The sequence below is a fragment of the Camelus dromedarius genome, chromosome 19 (genome assembly GCF_036321535.1).
Source record: "Camelus dromedarius isolate mCamDro1 chromosome 19, mCamDro1.pat, whole genome shotgun sequence".
NCBI classification, from domain to species: Eukaryota; Metazoa; Chordata; class Mammalia; order Artiodactyla; family Camelidae; genus Camelus; species Camelus dromedarius.
The window spans coordinates 29,067,572-29,094,152 of NC_087454.1; positions in this window are offsets into that span (position 1 = coordinate 29,067,572).

A 26,581-nucleotide genomic window follows, 5' to 3' on the forward strand; every position below is an offset into this window, starting at 1 on the left:
TTTACTTATTGGAACCACCTGGACATCTTGAAAAGCACACTGGCTCCCAGGTCTCACTCCAGCCCTCCTACATTCTGAATTAATTGGTAGGGGGCTGACCTGGGCATCAGGAGCTTTCCAAAGCTCCCCAGATGATTCTAATGCGCAACCAAGTTTGGAAACCACTGTACTAATTAATGAGCTTAAAAGAGTGAGTCTTTAAGCGGCCACCTGAGCTGCAGATAAAACCATCCGGCTGGCTCCAGGCTCCCTCTCTTGGGGGCCTGGCTAAGGGAGATGAAGTGTGAGCAGCAAGAGACTCAAGGAGCTTTCTCACTTGACCTTCTCCACATCTGTTTCTTCATCTATAAAATGGAGTTAAATTACACTCACCTCATGGAGGTGGTTGTGGGACTCAAGTGGAATAAAACACATTGGAAACTGTAATACTTGGTGCCAGTCAACCAAGAGATATTGACTGAATTTTGGGTATGTGGGTGAAGAGCAGAGCCCTGGAAACTGCCCTCAGATCTCCCCCCACCAGAGATTCCTGATGACAGTCTGAAGCCAGGGGGATGGACCACATGGCCCCTAGTGAACCCAGAGCCTCTTGGCCCTGAGTAGGATCTTTGTGGGTATGTGTTCTCTGTTTCAAATATTGTCCTCCTAAATATACCCACATTAGTTTGACTGTGTGTTTCATTTTTGGTTCTAGAAAATACCATCCCCATAAGAACCTGTAGAGTGGTGGGGGATGGGAAGATGGGGGACCAGCCCCTTCTGGCTCTTTGCAGGGGTGGGGTGCAGTGTTATGGAGCTTCTGGAAGCTTCAGCTCAGGCTTGGAGGCAGCTCCTGGCCAGGTTTCCAAAGTCTTGGCTCTCAGGGAAGAGTGGAGTTTTCTTTTTGTGGCCTGTGTCTTTAAGACTTAGAGACGGATGGTGGGGACCTGACTGGGGAAAATTCCAACCAGTGGGTTCCTTTGAAATGGAAGTGACATCTAGTGGTTTGAAAAAGAACTGCCAAGTCAGCCCCCCAGGCCTGGGCTGGCCCTTGGGGTCCCTTCACTGGCCACCAGGCCTCTCTCCCTCTGGGGCCACAACTCTGCTTATGGGGTCTACAGCCCAACCATGCGCTCTTGATGGCAAAGTGGCTCTCCTGGCCCCACACCGGGCTGGAACTCCACTCAGGCCCAGGTGCTCTGAGAGGCCAGGCCCGTGGCGGCCAGGAGGGGCCCAGGAAGTGTGTCTCCTTCCCAGGGTTTTGGGGCTACAATGTAGAGTCCCTAGGTGAGCCAGCCTTCTTGGGCCTCCTGTCTCTTGATTCTGAGGAGACTTGTCCTGGGTCCTGCCCCACAGTCCTGTGCAGGCCACAGTGCTGAATCATCGGAAACCTGTGGCCGGGCAGCTGTTATGCAATGGCCCCACCACTGGCCGCTGGTGGCAGCTACGGGCCTTCAGCCTCCCTTTGAGGCAGGCAAAGGGCTTCGGGGGCACATGTGCCCAGATGGGCAGTGTGTGAAACATGTGCCTGCACAGATCCTTGGCCTTGGCACCAAAAGGGATGGTGGGAGGAGGGGGGCAGGGCCCAACCTATTGCTCTCCAAGGTCCCTGACTTGAAGAGCCCCAGTCTGACGGGGGAGACGCAGCTCTGCCCTCAGGTACCCTAGTCTGAGGGGGAGACAGCTCTGTTCTCACAAAAATCCCAGGGGAGGGTAGGGGCAGGAAAGAATGACCCACATGTGAAATAGAATGACGACCCTTGCAAAGCTCTAGAAAAATTAGGGCAGACAATTATAGGGCAGCAGAGCCCTCAGGGGCTGGGCTGGGAAGGGGGCAAGTGACAGGCTCTGGGATTAAGTAGCAAGTGCTCAGGGGAGGCAGTGCCTTTGAAGGTGGCAGGGAACCCTCCCTCTGCCCTCTGTGTGTTTAGATCATGTGTTTAGACATGAGTTTCCCCCTGGTTTCTGGCTCACAGAATAAGGGAGCTCAGCCCATCTCAGGTGCCGAGCCCATAGGCACCAGGGCCTGAGTAGGTAATAAAAGGGACCAGGCAGGACTGGAAGGGCTAGTTGGCGTTGCCTGGCTACCTGGCACCCTTCCTGTTTTGTCCCTGCCTGCTGTGGTCCTCATCCTGTGGAAGGAACCTCACCGGGAGCAGCTGCCCTGTAGCCCGTGTCTGCCCTGTCCCATCCCCTGAGTGAGGCATGGCTGCTTCTGGCCTCAGCTCGATGGTTCTAGAAGCTTCCTTAGCCCCCTTCTCCAAAACTCTAGGCTCAGGCACATCCTTCTGGGTGAGGAAGCATCTGTTCCAGAGGATAGAGTGTTTCAAGATCGACTTCCTAAAAAAGCTATGCGGTTGGCTCTCCTCTGAGAGATTTGAACACCCAGCATCTTAGAGTCTCCAGAATTTCTGAGATAGAAAATGCTTGTTTAACTTTGTCCTGTTCATATTTATTTCAATGAGGTACTGTATGGACACAGTTAAAAAAGAATTCCAGCGCAGTAACAATGAGTGAATCTAGGTGAACGGTAAAGGCAATTCTCTTTCTTGCAACTTTTTCGTAAATTTGAAACCACTTCAAAATAAAATGAAAAGCTGAAAACAAATTCAAAAAAAATGTAAGTCTCTCTTCCATCTTTTTCACCAGTCACTGCTTAGTTCCCTTTCTTGGAGGCCCCCCAAGTTACCAGTTTCCTGTGCATCCTTCTAAAGATAGTCTCAAATACATGCACTTATGAACATTTTTCTCCCATTGCCCCACACCGCTCTCTCTGCCCTTTGCCTCTTCCACTTAACAATGTCTCTGGAAACCATTTGAAGTGAGCACACATAGAGCTGTCTTGTCCTTTTTTATGAAGCCAGTGTGTTCTATTAAACAGGTAATTTGAATTTTCACTTCAAAAGTGTGATGGAGCAGTGGAGAGTACAGACTTTGGAAGCAGAATGCTGGAGTAGATCCTTGCTCTAGACAAACCAATTGTTTCATGTCAAGCCAGTTAGTTGATCTCTTAGTGACTCAGTTTACTCATTTGTGGACCAAGATCAATAGTGGCATCTACCTCAGAGTTTTTGAGCAGATTACATGAGATTGTACTTGCAAAGGGCTTAGGCTCCTACCCGATGTGCAGCAAACACTTCATCAGTGACTGTGCCAGAGCCCCTTTGAGAGAGTGAGGCTGTTTCCAGGCTTTTATTATTATAAACAATGTCGCAAACAAATATCCTTGTCCACACGTCACTGGGTACTTGTGGGAGTGCATCTGTAGGAAAAATGCCAGGGAGTAGAATTGCTGGGTCAAAGGCCATGTGCATTTTTAATTTCAAAAGATACTGCCGATACAGATTGCCGTCCAAGGGGGTGGTCCTAGCTGCGCTGCCACCAACTGTGTCTGAGCTTATTACCCCATAGCCTTGCCAGCACTATTGTGTTTCACTTGAACCCAGCATTTCTCAAGATTATTTGGGCACAGAAGTTGGTTATGGAGCTTCTTGGGGGATCATCAGGGCTTAGAGCCCCCCGTCTAATAACCAGCGAATTTATCAGTGCATTTGCCGGGAGAAGCCAGCCCAGGATGAGGCTAGAAGGGTCCACAGTCGGCAAAAGTCTCCACAAGTTAGCTCTGCCCAAGGCCCCTGCACATTCATTCATTCTCCACATTTTTCTTACATATGGTGGTGCTCACAACAAGTTTATACATTCTTGATGGCTTTTTTTCCCCCCTTTTCTGAGTCGGTTAGCACATCAAAACAGTTAGATCTGATCATACTTCAGATTGAGCTTGTTGTTGCCATTTCATCCCTGTGCCAGGGACTTGCGATTAATTCCCAGTCACATTTTTAGCATTTTATCACACATGTGGAGGCACATAGACAATGCCAGGGCGCAATTAGCTGTGATAATAGGGGAGCCTGACTGTTCTCCTTGGAATTAGACTTCCTGTTATGGATAATCTATAAACCAACCTCTCACCCTCACCTTTGGCAAAAATTAGAATCGGGTATAAAGAAAAAGAAAGGCAGACCTTGCACTAAGAGACTTGTCATCTGAAATCTGAAACGTCACAAATACAAAATATATCTCAAGGGTGATTTCTTTCACAGATAGAGTTCTAAGTTTTAGTAGATTTTTATTAAAGTCCTTTGAAAGACCATTATGGCAGGCTGGAGGAGTTTTTTGAGGATGGCAGCTTTGGGCAGGAGAGCAGGTTTGCTATGTCTCTCCCCAGTTCTTTACGTTCTTCCCACCCGCAGCTTGCACGTACACTGATCTCACACAGGCCCAGGCTGGAATACTTTTTTATGATTCACTCTGATTTAGGGTGGCGTGCCAAACTTTCTAGGACTTTTGCGGGCTCTCTGGGCTAGCCTGGCATCAAAGCCTCTGAAGCCTCTTTCCCCTCCAATGACCTTGTAGATCTAACAAATGCCAAGGACTGTGCTTCTGCTAAATCTGGTGTGGAGACCATCCCAGGCTGCCCAGCGTAGCCGGAAGCAAACTGGCTGCATCGCTGGGAGCCCCTCAGGGGTCAGGTTCAAGGTGAGAGCATCCTTGAGTGAAGGTCAAGTTGATTTCTTTTCCTCCCCAATTCTTTAATAAACTTTATTTTTATCTAATTAAAACACTCATGCAGAAAACTGCACAAATCCTGTTCCAAGCTTGATCACTTTTTTTTTTTACATGCGGCTTATGAGTTTTATATGCAACTAATCCTTCAGATCAAGAAATAGAGCATTGCCAGCTTCCCACAACCCTTGCCTGATGCCCCTCCCAGTTGCTGCCCCCACCAAAGGCAGTTACTGTTCTATTCCTGATCGTTAGTATTGCCTGACTTTGGCATGTTATAAGTGGAATCTCATTGCATGTACTCGGTTGTGTGGGATCTCTTTTGCTCAGCACTGAAAATCACATGTGAATTCACCATGCTGTGTGTGTGGTTCATTCGTTCCCATTCCCAGGTAGTGTCCCATAACATGAATATACAGCTTTTCATCCATTCCACTGATAATCATTGCGTTGTTTCCTGTTTAGGGCAATGGTGAATAATGCTGCTGTAAACATCCTTACCTATGGCTTGTGGTGGACAAGTGTACTCATTTCTGTTGTATATGTAGGGGAGGAATTACTATGTCATAGGGCAGACACTGCCAGTTGTCCAAAGTGGCTGTATCAATTATGCTCCCAGCAGCAGTGTATCAGACTTTGTTTCTCCACATCTTCACCACCACCACCATCAGTGGTGTTCATTTTATCATCTGGTGGTCAGAGTGACCTTTCTAAACCACAGATCCTTTGATCACCTTCTTGCTTCCAGTTTTTGTAGATTTCCCCTACATTTTATAGTGAAAACTTTCAAATATACAGAAAAGCTGGACAAATTATATAGGGAATACCTATAACAAAACAATCACATGATCTAATCACATAATCAACATTTTATGACAATCATGTTTTCACATGTCTAACCATCCATCAACAATCTTATTTTAGTTGCCATGTTTCTTTAAGAAGGTGAAACTTACCCACCATCACATTCACCTATTTTAAGCACACATTCAATGATTTGAGTAAATGTACATAGTTGTGCAACCATCAGCACAATCCAGTTTTAGAACACTTCTGTCATCTGACAAAGTTTCCTGTGCTGTTTGTTGTCACTCTCTACTCTGCCTCCCAACCTCAGGCAACTGCTGATCTGTTTTCTCCTGATGTAGTTTTACCTTTTCCAGAAATTCCCTATAAAGGGAATCATCTAGTTAGTGTGTAATCTTTTTTTGTCTGGCTTCTTCCGTGGAGCATCCTGCCTTTGAGATTCATTCATGTTGTAGCATGTGCCAGTAGCTCCTTTTCATTGCTGAGTAGTATTCCACTGTATAGATGCACAACAGTTGGTTTATCCAGCCTCCAGTTCATTGTCCTAATAGAGTTTTAACTACAGGATCACAGTCTGCCATAAAAGGAGCTTGCTCATTTATAGAGGACTCGATGTGTGGGAAGAAGGAAAGTTAAAGAGAGGTAGAGACAGAGACAAAGAGAGACAGAGAAGATAATATTTTGTTCCCTACACATGCCGTTTCTCCAAATCAGTGCTGGGCCTCTTCCCTTTCAGGAAACTTCCCCAATACTCTGTTCTCAGCCATCCCATCTCTCTGACAACTGTATACCTGGCCAACCATACTTCTCTGGTGCTCACAGCTCCCTGTCCTGAGTTCGTATATGTTTCATGGTTGACAGTCTCATTAAGTCCTATAATGTTCACAAAGAACTCAGCATGATCGGGCACAGGGTCGACAACTTGGGGAACAGTGGCCTTCAGTATGATCTCTACCATAGCTTGATCGATTCTTGGAGGGGAAGAGTCATGGCTTTTGTGTTCCTTCACTGTAGCTGCAAGGCCAGGTACAGCACCAGGCACGCTGGGAGGGAGGGATGTAGGGGACAGTGACAGTGCAGTGGGCTGGGGGGCCTTATACAGTCAAGGCCTGAGCACCCTGAACTCAGGTCCTCTGGTGAGGTCCCTATTAGGGAAATAGCCCTGGGCTGGGTCTGGGGGTGTTGCCAGACCTTGGTGCCAAACCACAGCTGGGAATGCCAGCATCACTAATGAGTTCAGGGTGAGCCAGAAGAAGGAGGAGGCTCCTGCCAACAGAGGCAACTGTGGGAAGCTGCTGGGACCCCCAGCCAGTGAGAGGCCTGAGCAGCAGCCAGGCACACTGCTCCTTTACCACTTCCCTCTTGGCCCTGTAATTCCCAAGACTTCTGATGTCTCTCCAGATGCAGGCTGCCCCTCCTCGTATGCTTCCAGGAGTGCTGAGGGACTGGGCTCCCAGGCTTGTGCTGTGATGCCCCCCCTCCTTTCTTTCCCACCCTAAAATGACTTCCTCAGACCTGGATGTGCCTTGATGGCTCCTACTGACTGTGCGTGTTGCGGTTGAGGGTTCCTATTCTTGAATGCGGTGGTTTTCAAACCTGAATGATACATGCTCAAGTGCAGAAATTAGAGTTTTTGACTCAGTACATGTGGGGGGGGGCCCAAAATTTTGCATGTCTAACAAGTTCCTGGGTGAGGCTCATGCTGCTGGGCCCAGGACCACTCCTTGAGAACCACTGCTCTAAAGTTTTGGTCTGTCCTCCTCAGGTTCAGCTTGGACCCTCCTCCTGCCCGGTGGGAGATGGGGGAGGGCAGGTGGGAGAGGCATCTGCTTCCTTTTCTGCACAAGTCCTGAGAAACATTTGGATCCCTGTGACCATGACAGTGACAGTCGCAAGCTCACACTCCAGCTGCCTTTGGCCAAAGGGCACGGCCAGATTTACACGAGGAAGAGCAGATACAACATCTTGTCTCCAACAGACCATAAAGATAAAAACAGATCAAAGCTGGAGAGAGTGTCTGAGTATAAAAATAAGTAAGTGGTTTCATAAAAGAAATCATTGGAACTCACTGTCCTGTTTTAACTGCAATGTCGGTAATAAGCTTAATTTTGATTTTGGAACTGACCCATGTAACAAGAACGCTTAAAATTACATGGGTCAGACAAGATAGTAAGTGCAGTGTTTCTGGCAGTGTTCTAGGATGACTATTCGGATTCAGCTCAATCTTGTAGTCAAGCTGGGCTTGAAAAAAGGCCCTTAAGAATTCTTCAACACACTCAACCCTCATACCAGTCCTCTGAGACAGATATGGGGATAGTCTCATTCCCATTTTACACACGGGGAAACCGAGGCACAGCCATTACACAGCAGATTCAGAATTCCAACACAAGTCTTTTTTGGACTCCAACTCAGACTTTGAGCCTAAAAGGGAGCCCCTCCTGCCCCACCCGACACCACAGCTGAATGTTAATTAAGATTTGCCTGAATAATTTCTAGCCAAGTTGCAGACACATCAGGCTGGATGAAGGCTCAGGCAAGCTCTTCTTCTATTATTGGAGTGTGAACTCCATTGACCCCAGTTGGCTCTACAAGGGGGAATCCAGCATATCTGCTGTCAGAAATGACAGATTTGGAAACAGATTCCTCTATAGTCTTATCTGAGCTTAAGACAGGTAAGATTGATCAGGGAGGCTGATCCACTGTGATCACTTTTAATTGTTCTTCAGCACCTGGGCTATGTGTGTTTGAACAAGCCAGGTACACTGATCAGTGCTTGCTCAGATGGGTCAGAGATGCTGCTGCATCCAGCTGGGCCCCCCTCAGCCCATCCTGGGACAGTTGGTTATTAAGTAAGGGAAGTGTCCACATCCTCTGCGTATTTGCAGGTGGCCATATGAAAAGGCACCGCTGGGAAGGACACTAATCGAGTGGCAGACAGAACGTTGTTGTCTCCTGAAACAGTTGTTGGTCTGGATATCATTCCAGCCAAAGTTTATCTCTCAGTAAAGAATTTAGACAGAGGGTGAGATCGATTACGGATTAGATAGTGACCTGTGGGGTTGGGGTGGGTGAGCGCTGCTGGTGGTAGAGGTGAGGATGAAGATGGAGGAGGAAGATGGCGTTTGGATGGTCGTTGATGCCAGAGGGTGGTAGCAGTGGTGGTGGGGGGGGGGCAGTGGTGCAGGACATGGGATGTTAGAGGAAGAATGGTTATAAAGGGATAAAGGGCTGAGGAGCTCAGGGAACTAGCTGGAAGGTTCAAAGCCAGGGATGAAAATCTGATCGTGGTTTGGGGTGGCTAGGGAGAGGGGAGGGTTGCCTGGGGGAGGCATTGCTTTCTGATCACCCACTCCTGATTCCAGAGACGCCTGCCCAGGGTATTTACCAAACCTGCTCTAACAGCCCAGCTCGGAGGTCCTTCCTGGCTGAGATTTAGCAAACCTGTTTCCCTAGGAGGCCTCTCTTCCCACCACAAACAGATGGGTGCTGATGTCAGCAGCAGGCAAAGCTGTAAGTCAGCACCAGAGCAGGCTGTGCTCAGGGGCCAAGGGAAGAAAGGGTCCTGCCTGACATGGTGTCCTCTAACCCCGCCCCAATGGGGAGGCAAGGCAAGAGGCCATCTGGGAGGCCCTGGTAGGTTCATGGAGTAGGTGCCCAATCTTGGGTGGCCTGAGGCTCAAGCTTAGCGTTAGAGCACCCTGGATGTGGGAATCAGAAGGGCCCTTTAAGGGCCATCTGGTTTAATCCCATGCAGAGAAAGGAGAGGTGCTCTGATTCCCATTTCCCAGGTGAGGACCTGAAGCCTTTGTAGGGGAAGTGTGCTCAGGGTCCCTTGGAGAGGCAGCAGCAGGACCAGGCTCAGCACCTCAGGCTCTGGATTCCTGGCTCTGAACTCCTTCTGCAACAGCGCCTCCATCTGTGCACATGGTGGGAGTGTCAGGCAGTGGGCTCCCAGAGACTGGGTCAGAGTCAGGCCTGACTCGGCGGGTTTGCCATTCCCTTGGGGGAAGGTGTGACTCGAAGCCTCTCTTCTTCTGTAAAACGGGAGTGCTCAAATATCACTCCTTGGGTGGGAAGAGGGTTAGATGAGACCAGGAAAAGTGAAGCTCCCTATGAAGGTCAGTTTCCTTCTCCTCATAAGCTGTTAGCCCTAGTGGGAGTTCTCTGTGTGCTTCAGTGTGCGTTTGTGTGTGAGCACACACAAGACTCTGGGTGAGAGCACATGCGGGTATGTGTGTGAGATTCGTAAATCCTGGCCTGGCAGCCACAAAGTGGGGAAGAGACAGTGTTCACTGGTCTTGGGAAGCATTAGAGCTTGGAGCCTCTCAGACTGGCCTGACACAGGGGATGGGTGGTGGTGGTGGGCTGGTGCTCAAAGGAAGGGGTGCTCCAGGACACCTCAGGCTGCTAAAAACCCTGAAGTCTCGTGGGGCAGGGAAGGGCTGGTCTCAGGGTTGGGCAGCTCCACTTAGGGGTTTAGATGAAGTTGTCCCCCACCCCAAATGGAAGGTGGGTCCCACTGTCAGGAGTCAGCCCTGAGGAGGTTGATGTGGGCATTTGTAGGGGTTAGAGAATGGGCTTGATGGCACCAGAAGAGGGGAGAGGAAGTAGGGCTGGCTTCCAGGCACCCAGGACTCCAGCAAAATCTACCTTCCTTGTAGCCCAGGGGATTCTGGCCCCTCCCCTTGCTCTAGGCTGAATACAAATCTAGTTATTTGTGCTAATTGTTGACATTTGTCCGACATGTCATCCCAGGACCTTGGGGACCTAGAATGCAAATCTATTCTTCAAAGTGCAGATTTCATGATATCAGTAGAACGGGAGCCTGGGGAATTGATGGGGCAGAGAACAATCTCCTTCAGATCTGCTTCTAAGCTGTCTGTAATGTCCCCATCACATTCCCAGATGTGTGATATGGTGGACGTCCTGGAAGATCAAAGCTGAGGCCACACCTCGATGGCCTTGCAGTCCAGCTGTTTCACTTTACATATAAGGAAACTGAAGCTCAGGGAGGAGGCGTGACTTGCCACAGTTGGTGGCAGTGTAGGGTCAGAACCTTGCCCAGCATCTTCCATAGTCATCCTTTGACTCAGTGTGCACAAAGTGCCTTTTTGGTGAGCATCCTTCATACACACCCAGCCTATCCCTCCTGGAGCACCCCCAGCTTCATTTTGCTTCCTAGCAATACCTGACATTTTATATAAAGGATGCTTTTTATCTTCTGCCCCTCTGCCTCACTAGAATAGCTCCATAGGGGCAATAATTTTTCCCCATTTTATTTATCACCGTATTGTCAGCATCTAGAACACATAGTTGCTCAGGAAGGAATTGTGGAATTCATTCATTCATTTATTCATCTGTTGGCTATATCTCTGGTGGGCCTTCTCCATTCCAGACCCTGATAACACAGAGAGGTGTCAGATCTGGCTTCTGCTAAAGGGAGAGGATGGCTTCAGGCCCTTTATTCTAAGATGAGAGAGAGCACCTTGCCTCAGTACCCTGGCCAGGACTCTGGAAGGTTCCCTTGGTGAGGGAGGAGCTGGGGCTTGGGGGTAAGAAGTCTTGAGAAGCAGTCACATCCCAGAGTAGCCTTCAAGACACAGAGGGGACCAGATGTGCAAACACAGGTAGCTTGTGTCTAGAGGGAGGAGGAAAGGAATGTAGCAGCCCACAGAGGGTTAGGGGAGGGAGCGTGAGGGGGGATCCTGGGGGGATCCTGGTAGGAGAGGGCAAATGGGGTGCTGCGGAGAGGCTGGGCACTGGGTATCTAGGGCAGGGGTGGGGAGTGGGGTGGAGGAGGAAGGACTGACATCTACTGACATTTGTGTGGGCTGGAGAGTGGGGGCTAGCATGGAGAGAAAGAAGACCAGGCTTCTACAATGCATACGGTCAGATGGGGAGACACTGCACAAACCCAGAGAAGAGCTTGATTGGAGGCTCAGTTTTCTCATCTATAAGATGGGGATGATGACCTGACCCTGGAGATAGGGGGAGAGGAGGGAAACCTTATATGAGATGATCTTTCTGAATGCCACCAGCCCCTGCTGGACCCTCAAACACATGCTGGCCTGTCCTCCTGACACTGCCCCCTTTTCCCTGGGCACAGTCTCTGAGGACCATGGCTCTGGGGCTCTGCCCTGTGGAGGGGCCAGACTCCACCCTCTCTGTTCCCCAACCCCTATGGTTGGTGGCTCAAGAGGTCACCCAGTTTCCTCCATCCCAGTTGAGTGAAACCCTCTGGGCTCTGTGGGTGCTGCGGGTTTCCTGGCTGGGGTCCAGGCTTCTACCTCGCTGGGGGCTGTGAGCAGGAGAGCAACAGACCAGATTTTGCAAGCCTGAAATAGTTTATAGCCAGGCTGAGGCAGGGAGGAAGAAGGGCATGGTCCCAGGAATGCGGGAGGAATGCCTGGGAGGCTTGTTTCTGCCCCCCTCACCCTTCCTCACCTCCCTGGGGGGAGCCAGCAAGGAAGGCTTCCAGCCGGCTGGGCACCAGGCAGCTCAGAGGGAAATGTTTTGGGCCCTGAGCATTCCTGTCGCTGGAGTGCTCTCAGGGTTCAGGGTGGATGGCTGTGTGAGGGGTGGGCTAGTTATCCAAGGAGTCCGCCTGGATAAATCTGTCTCCCTCACCCACTTTAGTCCTCCCTCTGAGTCGGCCAGTAGCACCATGGACGTACGTCTTTCCTACTGGCACAGGAGGGGGCTGTGTTTTGGCTTGAAGTAGTGCTTCTCTGTCTTCCTTCAAATTGGGGGTTCCCTGAAGTCAAGGTTTATGTTTGCCCTTCAGATCTGGGGGACTCCTTACAGAGTGAGGCTGTGATGCTGCCGGAGGGGAAGGCTGTGTCACCCGCTCACCTGAATGCTTCCCGTGGCCAAGGTGGAGTGGCCGCTGAAACTGGAACTGCAAGATGAATCTCTATCTCCATTCCTTTAGATCCAAAACTGAACTGCCTTCAGACCTGACTGGAAAGTTGGGTACCTTTAAGGGCCAAATGAGTCTTGTGGACCAGACACCAGCCTTCTAACAGTTCTGCCTCAACCCATCCCTGTTCATGGAACACCTGCGGCCCCTACCTATATGAGGCGGGGAGAAGCCAGGCCCCAGCTGCCCACCTGGAAAGTTCACTTGGCCACCCTGGCACCATACTCTGGGCTCATCCCATTTGCTTGTGCCCTGGGGAGTGGTTGGGAGTAGACAAGGCAAAGCGTGCAAGGCCTCTGTCCACTAATGATACCTGCACATTCCTGGGCCCTGCATCGGGGCCAGTCATCTTCCCTTTCATGTTTGGCTCTGTCTGAGGGAGCCAGTGGACGTGGTGGGGGCTGGGCAGGGGCCCTGGGGCAGGGATAGCCAGCAGGAATAATGGGAGGCAGAGAGGACTGGTGCCTAGCCAAGGCCACAAGGTTGCAGTGCCCTCAGTTCCCGCCAAGCTCTGGCAGAGAAGACACAAGATGTCAAAACTCTGGCTGGTCAGACCCCATCTCTCTCTTTTGGCCATGGCTCTCTGGCCTACAACGGCAGCACATCACTTTCCAATCCACCCCTGCTCCTAGACCAACTCCAGGGGTCAGTCAGTCTGTGGTCAGGGTTATGGAGAATCTCTGTAGACTTGGGCACTCTGTGGCTAGGATTATGGGAACTGAGATCAGGGCTTAGGCTCAGGCTCTGACCAGGGTTTGGGATCAGCCTGTTTCCTGGGCTAGGGGGATTCGATTTTGGCTAGGTAGGATTAAGGGTCAGGTTGTATCCAGGACTAGGGGTCAGTCTATACCTAGGATCAAAGACACGGGTTACTCAAGAATAGAGTAGTCTATACCCAGAATTAGGGGTTGATGGGCACTAAGGGGTAAGTGTGTGTTTTGCATCAGAACTGAACATAGGACTTAGCCACAAAAGGTGACTCCAGCTGGTCATAGAAAGTAGAGAATACAGTTTGCAGTTTAGAGGGGAGGCCATCCACTGGTCCCTTGGCCATCCACTCCTGGCAGGAGGCCCTAGAGATAGAGTGAGGAGCCTCATCACGCTCAGAGAAAGCTTCGCTAGGAACATGGGGATGGAGCATGATGTCTTGGCAGGGTCCAGTGAATGGCTCAGAGGCGACATTGCCCAGTGCCAAGGTCAGGAAGCAACTCCAGGATGGCGCTTCTGTTTACACTGCCCTCTCAAAACTCATTCACCAGTAGCTCTTTCTGCAAACATTTCCTGAATACCTACCATACTTCAGGCCAGAGGTTCTCAAACCTGAGTGCACAGAAGAATCAACCAGGAAGCTTGTGGGAAAAAGCTGATTCCTGGGCCCCACCCCCAGGGACTGTAGAGCTGGAAGGTGCTGGGGGCTGTCCAGGAATCTGCACTTTCAGTAAAGTCCCCAGGGTGATTTGGCTGTGGTGTTTTTTGGTTTTTCGTTTGTTTGTTTGTTTGTTTAAATTGCTGCTGTGGTAAGATCATACTTTCGGGACCTGTCCTCAGAAGGCTTATTGGGTTAAAAAGGATTGTGGAAAACACTGGTAACACCTTTTGTCCAGTTCGATGAGCAGAGTGGGTGCTAAGGATTTCTGGTAAAAGGTGTGTGTGACCATTTTCAGAGATGACCCAAGAAGGCCTTGCAAGGAAGTCAGGGAGTTTCTCTCTCATCTCTGACTACCAGTAAGCTAAAATCATACTGGTCTTGTTGCAAGAATTGTATAAAACTTAGCTGTTTAACCATCCCAAAGCGTTTTCATGTGCTTGGCAAGGTAGGAGAATTCAGGCAAACACACAGAAGATTAGCTTTGAGCATAGGAGTGTAAAGCAAAGCATAATTAATACATTAAATGAGGCAAAGTAAAAGAATGCATATAAAAAATCCTCTCTTGGTACAGGGCTAAGGAAGGGAACAATGCATGACAGCCATTATTATTAATAACTTACCAATTTGCTATAAACAACCGTCCTGAAAAACACGACTCAGGCAGTGCAGGTCAACATGGTTTAAACTGTGGCCCTATGATTTGCCTCACTCTCCCCTGAGTTGTTCCACCTGCTAGGAACTTTGTAGTTGGTATATGGAAGTAACAGAGTGTGTGTTTTTATTTTCCAAATGTGAAATCATAATATTGATTATGCTTTTGCACATGGCACATTTCTCTCTCTCCCACCTGCCCCCTGGTCAGGAATCTGGCGCTGAAGTGCTCACTCATTTTGAGGACCTTGCTGAAGACAGGGAGGCTGGTTGGGATGCCTCCCCGCTCTGCGGCTCACTGCCATTGGTGTGCTTCTGGAAGATTACATAACCTTTCTTTATTTAAGCCTTCCATTCTTCCTTCTGAGAGTGAATAGACTTCCGGGCCTGCCTGTGGGGCAGGAGCTTGGGGGAGAGAGGGCCAGAGCGAGTCCCAGGAGCTTCTGGAGGCCACATCCTCCAGGGCTGGTCCTGGGAGAGCAGACCCTTCCGTGGGGAGGGCAGGAGGTGACCTTCCATTCCCCTGGGCTGGGCTGGAAGCCACCTGGTCACAGCCCCCTTGGATACCGCCAGGACGTTTTTGCATTTACCCTAGTTAAATTTCACTGAGGTGTTTCAGGCCAGTGTTTCCAGGGAGGGATGGGGTTCCCAGCTCCTCCAGCTGGCCTGGGACTTTCCCAGCCCTTGGACACTCCCACACCCTCTGGAGCTCACCTCCCCAGGGCATTGCTCCATTTCATTCATTCATTCAACAAGCGTTTATTGAACACTCATTAGGCAATCCATAGAGTGCTAAGCCCTGGGCTTCAGAGATAGAGGCCTGGTTCACCATGTAGACAGGTGGACAGGCATAGAAGCAGAGCATGTCTCTCTAGTGCGGTAAAAGTATGCCAAGGGATTAAAGGGGCATAGGAGGGTCAACTGATTCAGACCTGGGGGACGTGTGAAAGGCAAGGAAATCTCCATGAGGGAGGTAATGGTTTGTTTGAATCTCAAATTATGAGAAGGGAGGAGGGGCCTAGGGTTTTCAGGCAGAGAGAATAGGTGAATGTAAGTCTGGAGACTGGACACAGCATGGCTAGGGTTGGTTTAGAAGTCACTTCCCCGGGGTTAGGTTATGAGGTTTGAAGCAGGGAGAGTATGGAGCTGAGTCTGGAGAGGACTACAGGGGCAAGACCACAGTAAAGTATGGAGAGCTAGGACCTTACCCTGTGGTTAATGGGGAGCCATGGAAGGTCCTAGCTAGAAGGGAATGAGCTAGTTAGGTCTGCTGACTTGACACTGTCATTAACATCAGTGCTTAATGTATCTTTTCCATGGTTGTGGGTCCCAAGTGTCTTTCTGAATAGCAAACTCTGGAAAGGCAGGCTGCCTTGAGAACTGGACAGTGTGCCATGTGCCAGTCATCTGCAAAATGTGGGGGATGGAGAAAACAGCCAAGCCAGAGAGACCTGGGTTTGGATCCTCACTGAAGTCTGGCAAGCTACTGAACCTTCCTGAGCCTCAGCTGCCTTGTCTATAGAATGGGAGCAACCTAATACTAATGGCCAAGTGATGGTGAGAGAGTGAGAGCACCTTTACTGGAAACCGTTAAGGAGTGCAGCCCAGGTGAGGGAGTGGCTGGAGCTCATTCCAAGACAGCAACTGGGTTGGGGGGTGCGGGCAGGTGAGCCGAGCCTGGTCTCTCAGCCTGGGGTCCTGGCCACCATCCCCATTGCTGCCTGAGCAGCTGTCTTGTGATGTCCCTCCCTGCATTAGGTCTGATAACAGAGCCTGAGGAGCTATCCCCACCATAAACAGTGGGGCACTGAGTTTCTTCTGATCTGGTCATCGGCCCTATGTGCCCTGTGGCCTGCCGGCTCTCTGGCTCCAGAGCAGCGGTAGAAAAGAGAGTGGTCTACCCAGCTTCCTGCAGACCTCACAGTTGTGCAAGGCTGTCTGATTCTAAACAAATCGTAAACCTACCACTTCCCAGGCAATTGCAAGCATTCTGGCCAGCAGGTGGCCAGGCTGCCACTGTTCAGGACAGCCAGGGCCCAGGTCCCAGGCCAAGTCCGCCTGACCTGGGGTGAACCTAGACTCACGATGTCTGGGCCTGGCATAGCTGGGTCGCTGGTGGGATAGAAAGAGCTCTGGGCAGGGAGTCAGGGGTCCTAGGTTCTAGTCCTAATTCCCCTACCAACTCACTGTGTGACTGTGTGACCTAGGGCGAGATCTTTCCCCTCTCTGGGCCTTAGTTGCCTTCGCTGAGCCCGAGCAGTTTGGCGATGATGATCCAGGGTACCTTCTACCCTGGTGTTCTGGGAGGCTGAGTTCCTGTGACCTAGAGGCCCTGGGAGATTGAGCAGTGTTCCCCCAGACTCTGGACAACGGCCACACCCACCCCTCTTTGTTCATTCAGAATCAGCTCCAACCCCAAAAAGCAAACCACAGGCAGGAACAGAAGAACTCTGGTTAACCATGGCCTATGTAAGAGCAAGGTGCACCTTCTTGGAGCTGACTTGGAAGTTTCCAGGTGCTGCTTCATTCATTATTCAATTCATTCTTTTATTCAACGAAATTGAAAAATGGATTCATTCATTCATTTGGTTAACAAATATTAAGGGGCACCTACTAGATACCAGGTACTTGCTGGGACCTGGAAGTGTACCAGACGGGTAGGGTCCTCTCTGACTGGCACTCACGGGCCAGCCTGGCCTACCTTTCCTGAGAGGCAGGAACAGCAGGCCCATATGTGGTGTCTGGAGGGTAAGCCCTGAGAGCCCTGTGCCCCAGTGGGACCCCCATCCACCCTCACCATGCCGAGCTCTGTCCTAACCCCTGAGGGGAAGTGGAGGAAAGCAAATCTGTCCCTGCTGCAGAAGCCCCTGTGCTGTGCAGACACCCAGCCCTTACCTCTGGAGCCAGTGGGGGAGCCAGTCAACTCCTTAGGGTGGTGTCAGCAGGTGCAAAGCTGGGCCCTGCCCTTTGTCCTGGCTGAGGACAGCCTCAGTCCCCAAGGAGCAGGGACTGTGTCCCCCTGGGCCTCTTCTCAAGCATGTGGGCTAATACAGTGTTCAGTGAAAGGAAGTTAGACAGTAAAGGCTGGATATGGCCCCAGAGCACTTTGGGTCTGGGAGGGACAGTCCTGGGGAAGACTCTAGGTCCTTCCAGACCTGGAAAGAGAAGGGGGCTGCTCTGGCCAGCGCCACCTGAACATCTGACCCCTTAAGTTTCCCTAAGCACGAGCCCGCCCTACTACCAGCAAAGGCAGGGATGGTATCAGAGCATTGGCTCAGAGAGGGCTTGGCCACAGAGGGTTCCTTCTACTGGGGTCATGGGCATCTGGGCCATGCCTGACCTCCCTCTATGCCCACGGCCAACTCAGCTGTCCCCTCTCCCTGCCTGGCCTTCCCGGCCCCTGAGCACCTGCAGGGCCCAGAACAGACACCTTGCTCTGCTTTCCCACACTCCTCACACCAGGCTCTGCCCAAACGGGCAGACACTGACAGAGCCCTTCTTTTCTGCCCGCTCCCTGTCACTTCTCTTAACTATCTCTATTTCATTTAGGCTCTTGTTGAACTTGGCTTTTTGGGTAGTTCCAGATGGTATGTTTAGTATTCAAACTAGTTAAACTAGTTTAGTATTCCAAGTCAATGTTCTCTTGGGGAAACTGAGTTTCAAGGAGGACAAGGACTTGCCCAAGCTCATACCTCATCCAGGGCTGAGCTGGGACCAGAACCCAGGTCTCCTCAGGCTCCTGGGCTAGCTGCCTCCTGGACTTCCTCCAAAACTCTAGGTGGGACCAGCTGCACAAATTGTGGGGCTCACTGCAAAACTAAAATGCTGTACCACTTGTTCCAAACTATTAAGGATTTCAATCAAGATGGTGACAGCAGAGCATGAAACCAAATGTGTGACCCTTCTAAACATGAGCCTTTGTGCAAGGGCACAACACACATGAGCACGGAGCTGGCCTGTTCACTAGGAGTGGGGACCCCAGCCAGACTGCCCCTGGGAAGTCGGAAGACATGTGCCTCACAGCTGGACGTGTCTCTGAGCCAGCCAAAGCCTTCCTCTTCCTAAGGTGAGTAAAAGCCCCTGTTTGAGACTGCACAGAGGGCCAGTGGGGTACAATGTCAGGTCTCCCAAAAGTTGGGCGGAGACAGATTCAGAGGTGTGTCTTTATTAGTAGCTAGCTGCCTTAACTCTCCCCAATGGAAAGCTCTTGGGGACCCGGGGAGGGGCTGGAGGTGCAGCCACAGCCACCAGCAAAGGCTCTGGGCTGATTGATGAGGGGGGTGCCATGGGGGAGGAGGCTGCAGCAGCTCCCACCACCTTATGCAAGAGGGAGAACAAAGGGACTTTGCTGGGAGGTATTAGAAGATGAAGCGGGTGGGTCCGGGGCAAACTCGGCAAGCCCCTGGGGACCTGAATTAGCAGCCATGACTGAAAGCGGGGAATTACAGCTCCTGGCCCCCTCACCGAGGCCCCACCCCCTTGGACACAGCTAATCTGCCGCCTTGCCTGAGCTCCTGTCTGAGGCCTGTGTGAGGGGCAGGTCCCCTCTACTTAGAGGGGACTGGAGCCTTCCTGGGGAAGGAGCTGCCTGACCCCTGACCCCTGACCCTGGGGGCACAGCCTCTGAGCAGACTGGGTGGCCAATTTGGGCTGAACTCAGACACTTAACTGAGCTGTGGGTTTGAGGGGAAATCACTGTTTCTCTCTGGGTCTCTCCTTCCTGCTGACAAGTGGGAATTGGGGGCTGTGGACCCAATAGCCATCCCAGGGGTCCTTGAGCTGGCTCCAACAGGGATGAGGGAAGCCACCTCTCAGTCAGGTGGTGCCTGATAGGCAGGAGTGTCCCCAACACAGATGGGACTTCAGATTCTTGGGCTGATGGGTATCTAATCATTTAAGAAAAACGAGATGTTTGAGGTCTCACAATCTGGGCCCCACTGGCCTTCCCAGTTTTACTGCTAACTACTTCCCGTGTTTTAGTCAATGCTGCAGCATCAGGAAGCTGCACATGCCAGCCTGCTTGCGCCTGCTGTTCGCACCCTCTGGAATTCCCTGTCCCGGCTCACTCTTCATTTCTTAAGGCCCAGCTCTGTTGGCACCGCCTTGCCCCTTGTCACCTCCCTCCGTGCTCTAATTTTACAGTCTTCTCTGTGTCCGTGTCTCTTTCTCCCAAGAGACTGCTGGCTTCTTGAGAGCTGGGGCACAGCAGGTGCCGGGGCCATGAGGTCCTGAGCCTGTGGGCAACACCTGACTCCTGGCGACCAGGACATTTCCCAGGAGTACAAGGAGGACACAGCAGCACAACTATGGGATTGACTGGGTGTTGAGGGTAGTAGTGAGAATTACAGGGTGACAGGAAAGCACAAAACTGGGGAGATCTGTACGTAGAGGCTTCCAGAGGCAAGGCCTGAAGGGAGTGGAAGCCAGGAGGGAGCAGAGCATTCCAGGCAGAGGGAACCGAAAGTGTGGGGCCCCGGGAGAGGGTGGGAGACGGGGCTGGGGTGATCAGGCCCAGCCTCAGAGGCTGTGCGGGGGATTTTAGACCTTATCCAAAGAGCAATGCAAAGCTATTAAGGGGTGTTAAGCAGGCGAGGGAGCGAGGTGATGAGATTTGCATTTCTAAAAGATCACTTTCTCTGCACAGTGGAGAATGGATTAGAAGGGACAAGAGGCTATTGCTGTCCTGAGAGGGGACAGAGAGGGAATGGACAGATTGAGAGGTTTAGGGTGGGAGATGACAGCGCTTGGAGATTGGAGGATTTGTAGGGAGAGGGACGAGGAGGGGAGGCTCCAGGTTTCCTGCTCGCCCCTGGGCTGGTCAGCGGCACTGGGCAGCCTGGGAACATCTGTGTGGTGTGTACCCGTCCCAGCCATGCGTTGGGGTGGGGATGCTGGAGCCAGCTTCCCCTCCTTGGAGCAGCCCCATGGGATGGGAGTGTAGGGCCAGGCTGCAGCTACCTAGCTGTTCTCTACTGTCAGTGTGCCAGTAAATCTGGCACATGCACAGGGGACACAGATCCACATGGACGCAGACCCTACATATGTGCACACGTACCCTTAGGCTCACAGATATATTTACAGCATCTTCTTGGATGTAGACATTCAAACCATTACCCCGAGACCCAGATTTACACAAAGTGGGCCCCTACATGCACTTGTTGACATGTGTAATTAGATCTATTAATGCTAAAAATAACCAACACTAGTGGCTACTTGGAATGGGCCAGGCTTTATTTCAAACACTTCCTATCCCGTAGAGAAGCCCAGATACTGTCAGTGCACACTCACAGTATGAGTGTGTATATCATGCATGTATTCATATGTGTGCATGACCTATGCACGTAAAGGCACCTAAATATTGTGTGATGTGTGCTTTGATATAAACGTACACACATTTATTACAAAGGCACAAGTTGCTGCAGAGATATTTTCAAGTGCACACACATGCACACTCACATATATGCAGTATACGTACCCAGTTCACACACATATCCTTTCTCTTTTGGGCTATGCACACATACTGTACACAGACACATTCATAGGCAGCACACAAGTGATACACACTTGCACAGACATCACACACTTGTGTACACACGCACACATGTGCAGAACACACAGATACAAACTCTCACCCTTTCTCACACAGGGCAATTTATGACCGTCCAGGCTCATGTCCGGACTTCCCATTAACATTAATGAGGTGATGTCGCCCGGGTGTTCGGAAACCCTTGTCCTGCAGGGGTGGGGGGGGCAGCCAGGGGGAGAGGACAGGGAGGCCATGGTCACAGGAACAGCTAATTATCCGGCTGACCAAGGTTTGATTGTTTTTCCCACAGCTCCCCTCACTGTCGCCAGGTTCTGGCTGTAGCAGAGTGTTGGGGGCAGGGAGATAAAATAGGGAAGGGGGAGGGGAAGATGGGAGCAGAATAAAATGGTGGGAGGTGGGCGATGGCTGACCCCAGTTTCAGTGTTCTCCCTCCCCCTTCATCAGACAACCTCTTTGCCTGGAGCTGGAATTATTTCCTGAAATGGTTCAAAATTCCTAAAGTTTTGTGTGTCTGGGGCCTTGTCCTCCCCAATGTGAACCTTGTATGAGAGTCAAATTCAGCTTTCCATTTCAGGAACTTTCGTTTGCTGACCCAGGGGGCAGAAAAGGAGACCCACCCATGTGTCCTCACCTTAGCACAGGACGCAGGGATAACCGTGCATGGCTGTCATTGCTTCCTTCCTCCATTCATTCTCTGAACCAACGTTTATTGACCATGAGACACTGTTTGAAGTAGCTCAACTCCCCACAGCCACCTCAATGGAAAACCTTTCCCAGGGACAAGTGAATGTAGGCTTCCCATGAACTCCTCAGTCAGAGAAATGGCTCCCATGCCTTTTGGGCATCACAATACTAATGGGAAGCTACAATTTACATGCAGTAAATGCAAATAACCTCTGCACACTTCTTCCCTGCTTGCAAAAGTGTCTTTCACATCCTGATTCATCCGAAGCTCAGAAGAGCACTATGTGGGTTGCAGGGAAGGTACAGTTATCCCCATTTCACTGATGTGGAAACTGAGGCCGAGAGAGCAGAGGTTCACCCATGGCCATGTGGCTGGGGAGGGGCTGAGACTTGAATCTTTTAAGCCACTTCTCTGTAAATCACTACATGTTTTCCTTCATCTATCTGTGGGGCTTCCTCCCCAAACATAAAATGAATGTCTTCATGTGCTTCTGGGGAACTTTGTGTCAAATCTCCTGAGATGCCTGGGGCAGTCCTGGGGTGGAAGGTGGAGGGCGAGGGTCGTGGACCCTGACGCTGGGAGGAAGCTGGGTGGCCATCTTGTCTCCCCAGATCATTTCGAATATGGGGATTTGAGACCTTCTTGAGCCCAGATGGCACCTGGATGACTGTCTGGGAGGCTTAGGTAAAGATCAGAGGGCTGGGAGGGGCCTCTAAGAGCCCTGGTCTAAACACTGCCTCCAGGCATGTTCACCTCAGGTATTATTAGCTCAATTTTACACACAAGGAAATGGGCTGAAGTCATTAGGGCAACAATATTTATTAAACATCTATTACTGTATTATTAAGCCCTGAGCTCAATACTAGATATGACAGAGGACTAAATGGTCACAGCTCTCAAGGAGCTTATAGTCTGGTTGGGAAAGAAAGAGTTTGGGACTTGGGATCACAGAGTCTAGGTCTGAGGTCCAGCTTAGAGGGTCATTTGCTTTTGAATGACTTTGAAGGAAAGTCACTTTAGCTTTCTCAGTCTCAGTATTCTCATCTCTAGAATGGGAATGCTCCTTCCTTCCTTCCAGGTCATTGTTACAATTAGATGCGCACAATGCCTGTCCCAATGCCTCACAAACACGATACTCAGTTGATGTGTTCTTCCCCTCAATTTCCTGCCAGACTTTTTCTGGCCTCACTTCTCTCCACTCCCTCCCTCTGGCCACTCCCTCATGACTGACCACCTCTTTTGGAAACACCTGAACTCTTGGTCCAACTTTGTCAACTCCCCGACAGTTGTCAGACCTGCCCCAGCATGGATGGGAGTGGGGACCTTCTTGTGGGAGATGCTGAGCAGCATGGAGGGGCACTGGAGGGTCAATGGCTCTCCCCTGCAGCCTCTTACTTCATCCCCCTTCCCCCTAGAGGAGACAGGGAGACCCACAGACACTCCCTGCCCTCTTCTCTGGCTTCCTCAGCCCAGGACACTGCTTTTCCCAGGAAGACCCAGCCAGTGGCTCTTGAAAGCTGGTGGAGAAACTGAAGCCCTTTATCGAGACAAATGCATGGATCAACTAGCCCCACTGGGATGTCCTATAAGGGGTGGCTTAAAAGCCCCCCACCCCAGAGGACATTTTCTTCCCTCCCAATTCTGCAGGTCAGAATTGGGTTAGGTAAGGATGAGAGTGAGCTTCTGTGGCAGGAATCTCCTGGCTGAACAGAAAGCTGCCCCAGGTAAAGTCTGTCCGCCAGGGCTCTGCAGACCCTAGGCAGCCTCCTCATCTATGTCCCAGATGGGGTGGGCACCCCAGGTGGGGATGAGGACTTCTGGGTACATGCCCCTGCTGTGCCCCCGTCTCCCACCTTGGACTCGGGTCTGCTTTCTGGGCCTCAGTCTCCCTTCCTGTAAAATGGGTGAATAACCACCCCTACCTCCCACCAAGCCTACTCAAACCAGTATGTTATCATCATCTCATAAGACTAGGAATGAGAAGCACTTTTAAATGCTATTCACGTGGAACAGGGGTCCCTTGTCAGGACTTGGACAGGGCTGTGAGATTCAAGCTAGACCACTGCGTGTTCTTGGTGGGCAAGACGTCTGCTGAAGCAAGGGGCCATGCTTCACTGGCCTTGCCCCTCCTCCAGTCTTAAGCTGTAGAAACACCAGCTAAACCGAGCCAAAGATGCCTCAGAATGCTTTTCAGGGGCAGTGTGAGGCAGTAGGTCCTGCCAACACCAACATGGAGAGCCTGCTGACCGCCTGGGTGCCCTGGTCAAGTCCTCTGGGCTCAGCAGTCCCCAGGGGTCTGTTCCCTTGGGAAGGTGGTCTGGCAGGACTCTCATAGTGTCCCAGGTTCAGGGCCTGTCCTGTCCAGGGGCACCTGGGGCCAGGGGTGAGTGGGGGGTGCCTGGAGACAGTGGGTTGGGAGGGGATTTGCCAGGAATGTGAGCAGAGAGAGTGGAGTGTGAGAGTAAACAGTAGACAGGGCAGAGGGCCATGGGGAGCAGGAATGTGGGATGCAGAAGGGGGAAGGGGGGGTAGGGTGGAGTTGGGGGCACTGGCTGGGAGTGACTGGAGGTGAGGGCTGGGGCTGAGTTATTTGTCCTGGGTTAGAATTTCACACTGGGTTGTGAGCCTGTCCCCCAGCCCTTGGCTGTGGTCCACCAGCATGAGGAGCAGGGTACTGGGGTTCCTCCCCCAACCCCTCAGGCCAGGCCTCCGTGCTTTCTTAAGAGTCTCACCTTAATAGCTGCGATCTCACAGGGAGAGCTGGGCTCTGTGCCTGCTCTGGGCCCTGCACCCTTTCTACATAAGGCTAAGAATCTCTTCCCAGAAAAGGGGCCCCAGAGCTTTCATGTGCTTGAAAACTCAGGGGCACAGGGTCACCAGGTTTAGAAGACTCTTTGTCCCATTTCTGCCCCCTAGTAGTAAGACCCAAGGCAAATTGCCTCCCCTCTCTGAGACCTCAGGTCTCTTTACCTGTGCAACGGGGCTAAAATAACCTCTGCGCATCACTACAAGGAGTGTGGGGTCGGGGGACTGGTGTGGGGCTCTGGAAGAAGCTAACAGAGTTCCAGAGGTGGCCTCTGTGAGCTAGAGGATGGGCACTTTGGTGGGACCCAGGGAGGAGGAGGAGGGCCGAAGAGCACCTCCTTGGCCAGCTCCCTTAACAATAAGCACATGATTTAATGTGGCCAATAAATCCTCTTCTGCCTCAATGCCTCAGCTTCCACAGGACAGGCTCATAACTCAGTTTTGAATAAGTCTAGGGTTAGGACTGCAGCTGGGAGATGCAGAGGGTGTCCCTGTGTGAGAGTCCGTGTGTGTGTGGGGTGCATCTGGCCTGGTGGGGCTGGCCACTGCCTCCCATGCAGGGGCGAGGGTGGGGTGTGGTGTCCACGGGACCAGGAAGGAAGAAGGCCTGGCAACTATCTCAAGGGGAGAACTTGCGGCCTTGGGAGGGTTAAGGCCTTGCAGAGGAGTTCCTGGAACCACAGCATCTCAGGGCTGGGAGGACCCTAGCCATCATGCCACTGGGACTTGGGCTGCAACAGGTAACTTCTGGAAGCAGGAGAAGCTGGGGAGTTGTCATCAGTCAATGATCATTGGTCTCAGTTTTCACATAATGAATTCATTTGAAGCAGAGCTTGCTTCTAAATTCCCATGAGGCTTTTTCTTACGTTTCGGTTTTTCAGAACCTGAGGTTTGGGAAACAAGGATGGAGAGGGACCCTGAAACCCCTGCTCAGAGATGAGGATGAGGAGAAGTGGGAGCTGCGGGAGCAGTCTTCAAACCTGAGATCTCTGTCCTGTGGAGCACAGGCTGCGATTATGCGGGGGTCACCCCCCCACAGGATTAATACTAATAGGGGGAGCAATGGAGACAAGAGTCCTCAGGGCCCCAAACTATAGCAGGGAGGAAGGATGGGAGCTCCTGACATGGAAGGAGAGCAGCTGAGGCATGTGTGACCATGAGGCCGGTTGCTGGAGAGGAGACTCATCATCACTGAGGGGGCAGCTGATGCAACATTTACAAACCTGCACTGCTAGGCAGCCAGACTGCCCTGGTTCAAATCCCGGCCCCCCTAGTTACCAGCCATGTGGACAGGTTACTACATCTCTCTGAGGCACTTCATATGTGGGTTAAATAAGATAATAATTTAAGAAATGTTTGTCCCATTCCCTCAAAAGTGTCTCAGAGATTTGTAGTGCACAGAAATGGAGACTTTCCCAATGGGCTGGCCTGCTTCAGGACATGGTGGGACATTTGCCCTTGAGCATGGTGGGGTGTTTACCCCTCGGTGTGGCGGGCTGTCTGTCCTGGAATGAGTGGGCTCCTTTCTACACTAGCTAGATGTTCTTCCCTCAGCTCCCAGGACATCCTGTGCTTTCTGATTTCTTTGGCCTTTTTCTCTGCCTGCTTTGTAGGGAGAAGGCCCAGGATCTCATCCACCTCTCCGGCCCCTGCCACCACCTTCACCCGCAGGGCCTGTCTCCAGCCCTCACCCCTCTCCCCGCGCCTCCCTCCCTCGGCTGTCCTCCCCGCCCCACCCACCAGACTTGCTCCCCCTCTGGCTTCCCTGCTCACCTGTGAAGTCAGACCAGCTTCAACTCCAGAACCCTATTGCCAGACAACCAGCGTCTACAAGGCCCAGTCTTTTCTGCCTTTCAAACCTGTAAAGTCCTCCAGAGCTGAGCTCTCTTCTTCCTCCCCACAGCTGCCTTCTCTAGCAGGCTTCTAGCAGGTTCTCTGGCTTCTCATCCAGACCCCACAGTCTATCCCCAACAGGATACCAGTGAATTGCTTAAAATGCACAGTGTTTCATGCTTTAAAAAGCTCTGACAGTTCCCACCATCTATGAGACAAAAGAGCAAACCTCTCAGAACACGGCAGGGCCTTTCCCTCTTGTCTCCCGCCCTTCCTGCTCCCTGTGCCTTCTGTCCCCACACCCTGAGCTCAGTCACCCTCACACTTTCCTACCTCTGTGCTGTGGCAGAAGCTTTCCCCTCTGTCTAGAATACCTTTCTCTGCTTCTCCGGCCCACAAAGTGCAGCCTCAGTGGAACCT